Source organism: Chinchilla lanigera, unplaced genomic scaffold (assembly GCF_000276665.1).
Source record: "Chinchilla lanigera isolate Chin_1 unplaced genomic scaffold, ChiLan1.0 scaffold00026, whole genome shotgun sequence".
NCBI lineage: Eukaryota > Metazoa > Chordata > Mammalia > Rodentia > Chinchillidae > Chinchilla > Chinchilla lanigera.
In genome coordinates, this window is record NW_004955427.1 from 2315261 (window position 1) to 2328775 (window position 13515).

At 45.4% G+C, this 13515-nt stretch overlaps 1 protein-coding gene across 1 annotated transcript in view; it reads left to right on the forward strand.

Annotated features, from left to right (window-relative positions):
* Positions 1–13415: 13415 nt before the first annotated feature.
* Positions 13416–13515, forward strand: part of Tfg (TRK-fused gene) — a gene marked incomplete in the record, with an annotated part of 33375 nt that continues 33275 nt past the window's right edge. The window contains 1 exon segment of the mRNA XM_005386305.2: positions 13416–13515.

A 13515-nucleotide genomic window follows, 5' to 3' on the forward strand; every position in this document is an offset into this window, starting at 1 on the left:
TCCAGATCTGGCTTCATGATACAGCCAGAGAGCATGTTTTAGCAAAACACAAACATATCCTTGACCCCAAGTTAGCTTTTTTTTTTTGCTTTACTTGACTGAATTATCTTTCTGCTGCTGTAGTTGTCTTTTGTAAAATTTTAAAAATTTAATAGTATATATTGAGAAGTGAAGTCTATTATGAGGTGTGAATTTTGTAGGGGAAGATTCCCCTTTTTGTTTTCTGCAACTGAATTTTGGTCATACAGTGAGAAACCTGTATCCTATTTTTGGAAGAGGAAGCCATCATATAGCCTTCCTTAACCTAAAATGACCCATCTGTGAAAACAGAAGCAAATTGAATTAACTTGTCTGAAGGATAATGACAATTAATAACATGAGAGAATGTAGCCCAAAGGCAGGGCAGAGCCAATTAATATTGCCAAATGAAAATCGTTCTAGATTGATCTGAACAGTTTTGTGTAGTTTGTCTTTGTAGGATAAGGTAACCCAAATATGAAAAAGTTGTCATAGCTTGTACCCCTTCGGAGGTTACCATTAGGCCTGTCATTATTTAAATGGGACGTCAAAATGAAGCAACTGTTTTAACCCCATGGCTTTTGGATTGTGTTCCAAACTTTTCTGTTTGTAAATTATCAAAGCTTTTTTATACCAATTTAATTTAGGACTCTAAAACAGGTTATTAGCCTTATTAGGAATCAAGAGAACTTTAAGTAATCTTTTTTAAACATCCCCATCATTGTAAATCCTAGGAAATATGATTTTTTTAACTAAAGGCAAAATGTTTTTATCTTTAGCATGGAAACAGTTTTTTAAATTAATCACCCTAAGGGGAAAATGTAAAGGCTTTTCTTTTAAAATCTGCTCTATTCCCTGGAAGGCCCTATTCCCTGCTGAATGGCCCTTTGCAACCCTCCAGATCAGCAATCCAGCACCTTTGTTATTGTGGATTCAGATTCCTAGCTGCCACACCCAGAGGCCATCCACACTTGTGTCTAAAAGAACTTTAAAATGTTTTTTCTTAAATAATTAATTCCTATTTTTAACCCAATATATATTTTTCTTTATGTACAATTTTAAAATTTTTGTCAAAGAAAATATGACCAATTGGATGATAGAAGAGTCGGGTGATTTAAGCAATGTTTTAAGTAATTGATCTTCCCAGTATAATACCAATCAGTGACACCAGCCAAAACCTGGAGACCTCTTTTTTTTTTTTTTTTTTTAAATAAAAGGAGGAAAACATTAACAGACAGACAACTTTTACAAAATAGCAAAAGAACAGTGCAGACAATACAGAGTTACAAACAAAGTGGTAGGAAATTAACAATGCTTGTTGTATTCCATACTGATATCTTCAAAGTGGTTTCTCATGAAAACAAATAAAGACATGCAATATTGAACAATAAAGGACTCATTAACAGTTACTTTTGGCAAAGAAAGAGAAGACAGTAGGACAACTATGTTAACTATCCTGTATATACAAACCTACAAAACTTCTCCTTCTTTCCCTTCTCTTTTCCCACATCCCAGTTACCCTTTACCCTTGAGTGTTTTCCTATCATTTGACAGTGTCTATCTTACCTCCGAGTTTATATTAACTCTTTCAGGTTTTACACTAGTGAGACAATGCAGTGCTTGCACATGCAGGTCTGATTTATTTCACTTATGAGTATGGTCTCTAGTAGTGACCATTTACCTATAAAAGTCTCGAGTTTATCTTTCTTTATAGCTGAGTAATATTCCATTATATAAAAGTACCACAATTTTCTTATCCAACCCTCAGTGGATGGACATTTGGGTTGCTTCCACAACTTAACAATTACAAATTGTGCTGCTATGAACATAGGCGCACATATATCTCTGTGATATGATGTTTTTAGATCTTCTGGGAAAATACCCAGCAGGGGGATAGCTGGGATGAACGGGACCTCTAGACCTAGTTTTCTGAGGAATCTCCAAACTGATTTTCATAGTGGTGTCATCAGTCTGCATTCCCACCAACAGTGGAGAAGTGTTCCTATTTCTCCACAGCTGCGCCAGCATTTGTTATTGGTTGATTTCTTAATGCTAGCCATTCTTACTGGGGTAAGGTGGAATCTCAATGTTGTAATTTGCATTTCTCAAATGACTAACGATGTTGAACATTTTCTCATATATTTATTTGCCATTTGTATCTCCTTGTCTGAGAAGTGTGTATTCATCTCCACTGCCCATTTTTGGATTGGGTCTTTGAATTTGGAGGGGCTGAAATTTTTTAATTCTTTATATGTTCTAGATAGAAGCCCTTTGTCTGAGGGACAGTCAGCTAAAATTTTTTCCAAGTTTGTGGGTTTTCTTTTTACTCTGCTGGTGATTTCTTTAGATGTGCAGAAACTTTTCATAGGGGTAGGCAGAGATTTCATGAACAAAAACCAAGCTGCATATGAAACACTTCGAAGAATCAACAGCTGGAGACCTCTTTGTATTGGGGCTCTGCCATGGCTGCCGCTCTCACTCTGTTCCTCGGGGCTGGGCGAGCTTCTACCAGAAGCCCGTCTTAGTACCAGGAATGCGCTCCCTCGCCTGCATTACCCCTCCCCAAGCGATGCTGGCAGGTGGGCCGGGCCGCAGACACACTCGAGTTTCCCTTGGCATGCCTGCTGTCGCTCCCATCCTGGGCTCCCACTCGGGCCGCTGGATGTCCCGTTTTTTTCCTTAATTCCAAGCACAGATGCTGGTTGTGCAACCTTGGGTGCCAAAAGTGTGCACGGCAGTGCTGGTGGTGGCGGTGGCAGTGGTGGCAGGGAGACCCAGGGTACACCACGGTCATGTCTTGCGCTGCAGTTCCAGGCACACAGGCCTATAGTTGGTGGCACGTGCCAGCGCCACAGCTGGATCAGGGACAGGGATGTGCAGGCTGTGGAGAAGGACATTCTGTAGTTTACCTTTCAGTGTATTACCTCTTTGGGACTTTGAGCCCGACCAGGCCATATGACTGATTGATTCTGGAGGAAGTCTAGCAAAGCATTAGTGTAAAAGGAAATGATAGCAGGACGTGTGTCCCCGTGGAAAGCTGCTGGGACAACAGTAGATGTTTTGCTGCTATAGTTCCTGTGATAATTAAGCTCTATTGTCCTCACTAATCTTGATGATTCCTCCCACTTCCACTGTTGCTGCTTTTTGTCTGTATCCCAATAAAAGGCTAAAGAAGATTGTAATCCAGGCTTCAGTCCTCGAGGTTGCAGCCCCTGATCCCATAACTTTGTTTCTCTTGCTTTTCTTGTCATGCGCGGCACCTCGTTCTTGGGACCTGTCACCCCAGACAGAAACTGACTATATGCTGGCACAGGCAGCTGGGAAATTCCAGCTCGGTCTGCCAGGACTAGAGCATGGGGCCCTCCCTGTACCTGGCCTGCACCCTTAGCCCACTGGTGCCATGTGCATTTTAAAAGAATTTTTTTTTCTTTTTTCATCTAATTGAACAAAGCTAGAGGGTTTAAGCTCTATTGGTGCCTTTGTTTTGTCCTCCTTTTCCCATTCAAGAGTTGATTTTAAAATAGTACTGCATACTAAGTCCTTTGTGGTGGTCTTAAAAAACAAGGAAAATACAGGAACCAAGAAAACAATAAACATTTTTATATACATCTATAAACATCTGTGGTTCTTGAAACTCTGTCCCTTTTTTAACTACTAGTATTTCAATACACCTTTCTCCTTTTGGGGTGCTCTTAAGCCTAATTCTCTCTCTAAGCTCATTTATCTCTCTGGCCCTAGTGAACCCATTTCTGGCCCTAATGAGCCTCCACTGCCTCTCTTTACACCTGATGTGCCAACATCACCTGCACACCTGTGTTGAATACCGGCTCTCACCCATGCGCTTCCCTCCCCCGTTGCATGCACTCGGAAGCGTCCCCACTGCCCACTTATTCTCTCACCGGGTGTCCTGTTCAGGCGCCAAATGTAGGGACTTGGTCTCTCCCTGGTTCCTGGGAAGGAACAGCAGCAGGAATGAGGAAGAGACAAGAGACAAAAGCAGGGTCAGGGGGAGGCCTCTTTACCTGATGGGCAAGAGGACCTGCACAACAGCAGTAGGGGCGTTTATTTACATCTTCGCAAAGTTAGTATCAGGAGACATAAGGCTGCCTAGAACTGATGAACTGAATTGCCCAGGCAGGATGCGTTTCTCAGGACTGAGGTAGCTTGACTGCTTTGGGCTCTCTGGCTCTGGCCTGCCCTCACACACATGACCAACCTCCAGCTCCAGCCTCTCCCAGTACTGACAGTCACACCAGCCACCTGGCACATGCAGCAGGGCCTGCACAGCGGCCTAGAACAGAACTATGTGCCCAGCGTCATTTCCTCGCACAAAAAAAGGTAGTTCTTTCCTTGATTTTCCCTGTGTTGTGCATTGAACGGCTTGAATGCGCTTAAAGCACTGTCAGTGTGACAGCCGTAATTTTGGCCTGCCTCTTTTTTGTCAGTCTTTCCTTTTTCATCTTCCTTCAGATGCTGATTTTTGAATGCAGAAAAGGTTGTATCCAGCATTGGGCCTTGGGGCCCATCTGAAATTTTTGTAACTCACATCTAATATCTTGGCTGACTAATGACATGCTGCCCCATTAGTGTCTGCCCCTCCTTGAAAACTGGATTTAAGTTTTAAGTATATCTATAGAAAGTGTCTCCTAATTGTCAAGGAAAGACAGCTGTATTTTCCTCTTTGCCCTGTGTAACCTCTCTCACCTTTTCATAATTAGCAGGTTTCTTAATGCGTCTGTTTATTCCCATAAGAAGTCATCATTTGAGATTTCATTTTTAGCCCAGTATTATAGCCCCAGTTTGGTTCTGTCAGAGGGACAGTTACCTCTCTGGGATGATTCCCTTCTCCTGCTGCAGCACACTGTTCATCTGTGTTATCTCCTAGCTTCTTCAGGATTCTGTACTTTTCAACTAGGGTAAGCCAGGACAAATTGAACATCTCACCATGACAGGTCAAAAGCAAAGGTTAAAGTTTGAAATCCATCTGCAAACCTACTAGGATCTTCTGAGAATCAGCCTAACCGTTCTTTGCATTGTTGGATACCTGCCACTAAAAAAAAAGGAACCTGAATTCAAGCAGTACCCTCTACTTTTGGGACCCTTCTTAGGGGCAGGCAGGGTGAGCTGTGAATTGGAAAAGTAAGAAATTCCATTCTGAGTACGTCCTGTGGGCTCAGAGCTGTCCGAGGAGCCTTAGGAGGGGGCTGTGGAGCAGTGCGTCTCCCTGGGAAGCTAGCCACTGATGGAGTTCCCAGTAACCTGGAGGGGGTGGGTCTGACCTACTGGCGTAAGGATTCTAAGGAAGAGTCAGGGAGTCCTCCGGTGTGGTTTCTTTCATTAACCGAGCAGAAGAGACCCACAGCCTCTGAGACACAGGTGGTAGTCTGAAGGTGAGATCACCAGCGATCTCCACCTCCTCTGCTCTTCGGGTGTTTCTTTAAGTACCGCATCTCTTGGGCCTTTGCAGAGGGATGGTTTTTGATAAGAAGGCGTAAAAGCCTGAACATCAGGGATTTCAGGCCACTTTTTGTATTTTGCAGAAAATATCTACCTGAAGAATAGTACTTCAATTTAGACTGACATTTTCTACCATTTTACACCACTTCCTTGTTTACATTCAGGCCTAACGGTGCGCTCGCTGGGATGGAGGAGCCCTTACCTGTCGTGCTTCGTGGGTCTAGGAGCGAAGAGTTAGACCTGCCGTCCTCCTGAGGCCACCCTTGCGAAGGACGGAGACTGGCTGCACTCTGGTGTCTCCCATTAGACTCAGACTGAGCCAGCAGATGTCTCCGGTAAGTCAGTGGCACCCGTGCCACTGTGACTCCGTAAGGGCAAGAACGAAGAGGCCCCTACTGGTGCCACCTAACTGCCTGAGAAACACTGCTCCTCCTCTTCATGCCAACAACAAAAGACTTTGGTAATCATTTGCTCAGGTAGTACAGCTAGACGCCTATTCCTCAACATCTGAGAAAAGCTCAAGTTCAAAAGTTCCAAGTACAAAGATAGGACCTGCTATTCACTGACTAAAATACTGCATCTCTGTTTCCTCACTCTCATAGCTGCTTGGGTTGGCCCTCACTTTCTGTTCCCTTGGTTCTACTGAGACCCCCAGCTTGTGTATTTAAGTTGCCCAAATTTATTAAGAGGAACAAGGAGGGAATCTACCCAGATTTAGAAGAAAGGAGGGTAGGAAGTCCATAAACCCCCCAAAAGGTTCGTATGTTCTCCGAAAGTGGAGACCGTAGTGATTAGACAGCTCTTATTGTTCATGACAAGTGGGAAATATGGCAGAAAGGTGAACTGAGATGGTTCCTGAGGCTTAGAAAATGGGGTCCTAAAGCAAGTGGCTCCCTAACAATACCCAGAGATAAAAATCCATCTAGGGGAAAAGCTCATGAGACTTGGCTCATCACGAGCACAAGAAGGGGAAGATGGGCTATGAGCTGCCCCAGCAGGAGACCCAGCACTGACAGCTACTGCCCCCGCAAAAAAGGGTGAGGAAGCCGAATAAAATATTGGGAAGGACAAAAGGGTGGGAGCAAAAGAGACACATTAAACACGGTACATGTACATGGAACCAGCATGGGATGCGGAAGTTTTTGGACCTGGTAGAGCCTAAAATGGCCTATGGTGTGATGGGATAGCAGTGGATCTCACCGGGACTCTAAACTCTCTAACTCCTTGACTCAGGCCTGCAATCAGTAACCAAAATGGGAAATAGAAGACAGGGGGAAAGTAAGAAGAATAAACTTTTCCCAAAAGGAGGTCTTATCTTTTGGCTGGCTCATATTATCAGAATAATGGGTCCTGGGGAAATTCTTTCCAGGTTCTTGGGGTCCCAAACAAAGAATTGGACAAAACACATAGAAAAGGTTGGGGCAATGTACATTTATTGAAGATGGAAAGAAGTATGGGGGAGATAGACAGACAGAGAGAGAGAGAGAGAGAGAGGGGACAGACTCAATGGCTATGAGGATAAACGAAGGGTTTTTTTAAAGGATTCTTCATGGTAATTGGCTTCTCCCTCATGTAAATAATGCACTGGGACAGCTGTCCTATCAAAACACTAGCTGGCCTGGCATCAGATCTAAACGGTCTCACTGAAGACTACTTAGTTCTATACCAGATATAAAGGAAGAATTGAAAATAGCCATTTTCTGATTGGTTCCAAGTACAGTGTGCAGAAACTGCACAGTCCTCCTGGACCCTAGGTTCTGCGCCTGCGCCCTGGGTCTGCATGACTGAAAGATTACTCCTCCTCCTTTGACAGGTTCTGTCCCACCCCTAATCTCCTACTTCAATAATGGCAGGCAGGAAGCTGAAAGGAAGGGGGAGGGAGCTCTACCTTCCAGGCCACACCCCCAGAGCCCCAGCTCCTTTGTTTTTTCATGGATTTTTTTTGGTATCAGAAATTGAACTCAGGACCCTGCACTTGCCAGGCAGGTGCTCGTGCCACTGAGCTGTATCTCCGCTCTCGCCCCACCTCCTTTGATGAAGTTTTATCTCCCTACATCACATTTAACTATAAACTTATCAGTGGACTAATCCATCAATGAGTATCATGGCCCCTACAATCCAATCACCTTCCCAAAGCCCCACTTTTGATTGCATGAGGCTTTGGAGAGTAGATCTAGAAATAAATTGTAACACCTGGACACCAAACAGGTGGCCAGGTGAACCTAAAGTGTCATTTACTTTTCTAAAATTTCAGATCCTTTCTAAGCTTTATATAGAAAAGATGTCAGTGCAGCAGTGCATGCCTGTAATCCCAACACTCTGAGAGGCTGAGGCAAGAGGATCACAAGTTCAAGGCCAGCCCAGACAACTAAGTGAAATACTGTCTTGAAATAAAAAATGGGCTGGACAAAGATATAGTTCAGTATGATTGAGCTCCCTGAGCTCAGTCCTCAGTACAGAAAAAGAGAGAAAGAAAGGGGAAGGTCCAGGGAGGCGAGTGAGTGTCAGTGTACCAACCCTTCACTGCCACTGACCTTCACTGAAGACTCCCACCCCTTTTGTACACGGAAACCCGTCAGTGATTGACTTGATGTGGCTCGTTACCCAGACTCACTAGCCCACACAGAGGATTCACGGCAGCTCCTTCTATCCAATACTGAGGAGCATCAGCAGGTCACTTACTCTGCCCTATGATGGTTGGAAGAAAATGCCCCAGCTGGAACATTGGACCTCTGGTTTATGCCCATGACCACTTCCCAGGAGACCCCTAGTGGGACCCAAATGCAGAAGAGGGGCTTGCCCTGACTTTATGGTACCAGGAGGCCCTCCTAAATGGTTTTAAGGGCAGAGGAAAAAGGGCCATGAACCTGAGCAAGACCTCAGAGGTACTCCAGGGGTCAGACGAAAGCCCAGGCCAGTTGTAGGACAGGCTGTGTGAGGTGTTCCATCTGTATACCCCCTTAGGCCCAGAAGTAGCTGAGAACCAAGAGATGACAAACGCGGCATTTGTAAGCAAAGCTCAGGGAGATATCTGGAGCAAGCTGTAGAAGCCGGAGGGTTTTGCTGGAATGAATGCCAACCAACTGCTGGAGATTGCCGTGAAAGTGTTTGTAAATTGAAATCAGGAGGCCCCACAGGAGCAGAGCCGCAAGATGAAGAAAATGGCAGACGTGCTGGCGGCCACCCCGGCAGAAGGATGGGGACGTCCCCACGAGAACACATCCAAGGGCAAGGGGCGAAGCCAGTAAGGAGGCCAAAAGAAGAGGCCGCCCTGCCTGGAGATGAAGCTACATTGGAAGCAACGTGCCCACCATTGCAGGTAGCGACACTAGAAGAATGAATGGCCCTACCAGCTAGAAAAAGCTCCCCCTCTCCCTGAACAAGAGGGCAGAGATCAAGCAGCCCAGGGCTGACAGCAAGCAGCTCAGAGGCCACGTGGGGCCCCCGAGGATGATTCTGTAGGACTGACTGCGTGGGAGAATGTGAGAACTAGGACACACTGAGCTCTGTTTTGTTAGGCTCCCAAGAGCCTATGGTCCAAATAAATGTGGGAGGTTGGCCACAGGACTCCAGGAAAAAGGCCCGAATTTTCCAGGAGAGAGTCAATTTGTTTCCATTTGTTACAGGGACAGTGACAACTCGGGTCTGGGCGAAAGCAGGCAGTTTGCTCAATTCCAGTGCCCATGACCCAGTGCCAGGTGCAGGAATTCCTCAGGGCCACGGGCTTCTGTAGAATCTGGATACCTAACTTCCTGGTCCTGGCAAAACCCCTTTATGAAACCACAAAGTGGGGAGAAGAACCTTTGTTGTGGGAGCAAGTACAGCAAAAAGCCTTTGAAGAGATCAAGCCCTCATCAACACACCAGCCCCGGGATTTCCAGACAGGACTAAACCTTCTTGTACATCCGCAAGTGTACCGGCGTAGCAGTGGGTGTTTTAACCCAGGTGCCGGGGTCAAGGCACCGGCCGGGAGCATGCCTCCCCAAGCAATTCCAGCTCAGGGCTGGCCAGCCTGTTAGTGAGCCCTTGCTGCTATAGCCCTCTTGCTGGCAGAAACTGACAAACTGACTATGTGGCAAGCATTGACAGTCCGAGTGCCACACTCAGTACTGACATTAATGGAGCACAAAGGACAAACTGGCTAACACCCAAATGGTCAGGTATCAGGGGACGTTATGTGAGAACTCACGCATTTATCTAGAAGTAGTGCGGGCAACCCTACTGCCTGTGAGGCAGGCCAGCCAGATCAAGACTGCATTGAGGTCATGGATGAGGTCTTCTCCACCCAACTGAACTTGAGAGACCATTATGGACCCTATCACTGAGTACGTTACTGATGGGAGCAGTTTTGTGAAAGAGGGAACACCTTTCAGATTGGTCATGTCCCAGGCCAGACCCGGGGAGGCTAGAACCCCTGGGAGTTGTTTAGAAGACGATTTTCAATCTTTAGGAGGTTCAAAAGTTAAGAGGTGTGCTCTTAATTTTTGGAACTTGTCTAATCCTATCCTGCCTTCCTCCCCTGGTTACACAGTCTCACTGAGGCTTTAGTCAAAAAGGCAAAAGAGACCATGCATGTGACGATGCTATGGAAATATAAACCTTTAAAGCACGATGATGTACTTTGACCCAAAACAGTTCTGACCATCAAAGGGCGGAATGCGGCAGGACCCTTCCCAAAGGAATGCAGTGGGGGCTTCTCAGACCGAAGGGAGACAGTATGGCACAGTTTCCATGAACATGTGTAATTCTGGGTTGGGCCTATAACCTAGATTGTACCCAATCAGGCTGTAGTTTGTTAGTGTGCTACCATATAAGGAAGATACAAGAATTGTAGAAGAGGTTAAACCACCATGCTCAGGGCTCAGTCTCTGGATGTGAATCCTCTGAGTCAGTGCTGGCACGGATAATGTTCCTGGAAAGAGACTCGGTGTCTCATCCCGCTACGTGAAAACCCTGCTACACAGTCCAAGGTGGAAGACCTGGAGCTCACCAGAGTTCTGTGGAAGTCCCTAGCGGAAGGTCACAGGGTCTGTGCTGTAGGGCTGTGAGTGCTCTGGAAGGATGAAATCTGTGGATGACCAAGGTGAAGGTGAAGACTGGAGTCCTGTGAAGAAACAAGTGAGTCTTTCTTCTTTGTGCCGTTTTTTATTCCACTCAGGCCAGAAGCCCATTGGTTGGTGCCACTCACACCCAGGGTGGGTCTTCTATCTTCAGCAAATCCTTTCAACTACACAGAGAATTACACTAACCCAAACAGTTGGGCACTTCTTACTCAAGTTTATCCAACAGTTAATTATTACTTTCTGGAAGGCCTCAGTCCAGCCTGTAAAGGTGTAAATTTGTTAATCTCTCCCATGGTGGCATACAGGTAAAGCCTAACTGCCAGTTCTCCCCATGGTGTGTCCTTCTCCTCTGTCTAGGTTCTAACAAAGAAAATGGATTGGGATTGACAGAGTTATTGTAGGCACAAAGGGGGAAGCTTTATCGACCTGTCAGGTGGTTGATCCTAGTCTTAGTCCAGTAAAAATCTGAGTGACCATTTCCAATGCAGCATTTCTTTCTTTGCGAAATGAATCATAGTTTTTATAGCCTTGCACTGTGACCCTTGAGGACTAGATTATTTCCTAAATACCACAGACTCATTTTCTAATTCACCCTTGTCCTGAGGTCCATTTATCTTTGGGGAATGGAGGTATACACTGGTTTTAACGGTTCTTAGGGAACTGGGAATAAGGCTAGGGTCCTGAGGGGCTGTACAGCTGCCCTTTGGGTCCCCCTCCCCCAGTTAGCCTTTTCATTTCCTAATGAGCATTTAGACATAAATGTGTTCAGACATGAAGGTGTCTCTTACAGTGCATGATGGGGGCCAGCTTGGATAGTCTCTAGTTGCAGCATTTTCTGTTTGTGCTTTATAGATGATTGCTTATTAGTTTATGATCTTAAGGTTTTCCATGTGTTAGAATCATGAGCAGGAAAATTCACTTAAACTTTCATCGATAAATTAGGATTAAACTAAGACATGAAAACTGGTAGACAAGTGTAAGGTTCTGGGTTTGATTCCCAGTACCAAAAAAAAAAAGAAAGAAGGAAATTTGGTAGAATATAGTTTTGATTATTAAGATATTTACAACCTAATGGGGGTAAATACGGCCAATTCAATTTTGCATGCTTCCTTGTGCATGCTCTCATGTGATATTTTATCCACCTGGAAGACAGAAAAGCTTTCATAAATTGTTTAAAAATGTGTATTTCTGGGGAATTCTAGGGTTAACACTTAATGTGGCATAGATGTCTTTCTTGTCTCCAAGTCACTTTAAGCCTCTCATTTGGCTCCCAGATACTACTTTCATTTTCTTTTTCCTTTTTCGATCTCAGTAATCACTACCACCATTTCTCAATTTCTACAATGGGAGCTGAAAAGAGATTTCTTAACATTAAACAGGACGTTATTGATCTTGGGGATGAAGCACAAGGGAATTACAACATAACCTCAGGCTGCCCTTTGAGCCCACAGGTCCCAGTCCCTATACAAACCGTGCAATGGGTGCCTCTCTTTCTACCTAGCAGCTGGCCACCACGTAACAGGGGTCAGCTTATTTCTCCTTGGATGTAGGACTTTTGAGTGCCTCTTTCCTAGGGAATGGAAAATTCCAGGGTATGGTTCATCTTATTTTTTGCCCCAAAGTTTGACTGAATTTTTAGAAGATCAACAGTGATACAATTCACTTCCTTTAGGGAATATTTTACCTCTGCCTGTAGGTCTGTAATTTACTCAATCCCAAACTAGCTACAAAACAGCAGAATACTATCATTCAGCAGTGCACCTCCCTTCATCTGTATTATTCATTTTTAAATAACTAGCAAAGAAGACTATCCTTATCCTCCTGAGAAATTCAGGAACTTTGTTTCTTTTGCAGTCCAACGCTTTCCTGTCCCTGCAAGCAGTTACTCAAAGGGCGGCATACGCAATGGTGGAGAAAAAAATTTAGAGGCAAAATTACCTCTAAACTCATGTATCAAAATACACCCTAAACTCATGTATTTTTCTCTTAAATAGAATTTTCACACTAACAGCTACAAAAAGAACACAGTATTCACAGTTGAAAGGAATCTAACTTCTAACCCAGAATACCTAATGTGCCCCTGGTCCATTGTGAGTATCCACTGAACAACTAGGAACAGATCGATTTTAAAAGTTACCTATTTGCTTAGTCACTGTCTTAACAGGAAACGTTCCTTGCAACTTTAAAAATACTCCCAGTAGCTTTCACCACCTCCCCCCCCCCCCATATTTAGGGTTCATTGCGAACCAGAACACATCTTAAATAAGCACATTTAAAACAAATGCTTTGGAATAAAAAAAGGAAGGGTACAAAGGGCATGCTCCAATGCTGCTCCCTGCAAAAGACTGGATAATTTCCCAACCTTTGCCCTTTACACACACAGAGATTGTCCCGTCACACCAAGGCTGCTGTCTGTTGCTTCCTGTTTTATTGGAAACTCCTCCCTCGCGAAAGGATTTATCTCCAGTCCTACCTCAGCACTGTGCTTACCAAAGGCGTCCAATAATGAATGGGTTTGTAGAAGAGAGGCGGAAAAAGAGGCTTTTTGGAGACGTTACTTGGAGAACTAAAATGATGACAACGTAACAAAACTCCCTGCAACTTGGATAGGGGTCCGCTCTCAGCGCATTCTCAAGCGTCAGCGCTGCACATTAAGCCCCGCCCACCGGCGACAGACCGGAACGAGTCGCTTTCTGCGAAACCGGAAGTTCCCGGTCGCGCCCGCGCCTGCGTATGCCGGCCAGCTAGCACTTCCTACACTCGACGGTCCAGTGAGAAGGCCCGGACTCCCAGGCCTACGCGTCCGGGTCCTCGCCAAGCCCCGCCCCGCGCAGCTGCGCATGCGTCCTCTGCTGGGCCGGCCTCGCGGAGGCGGGGCCGAAGGACAGATTCTCGCTTCCTGTGCTCGCTCCCGCCCCTCTCCTTCCCCACCTGCCACGTACGGGCCGGCCCGGGTCTGTGCGACTGGCCCGGCCCG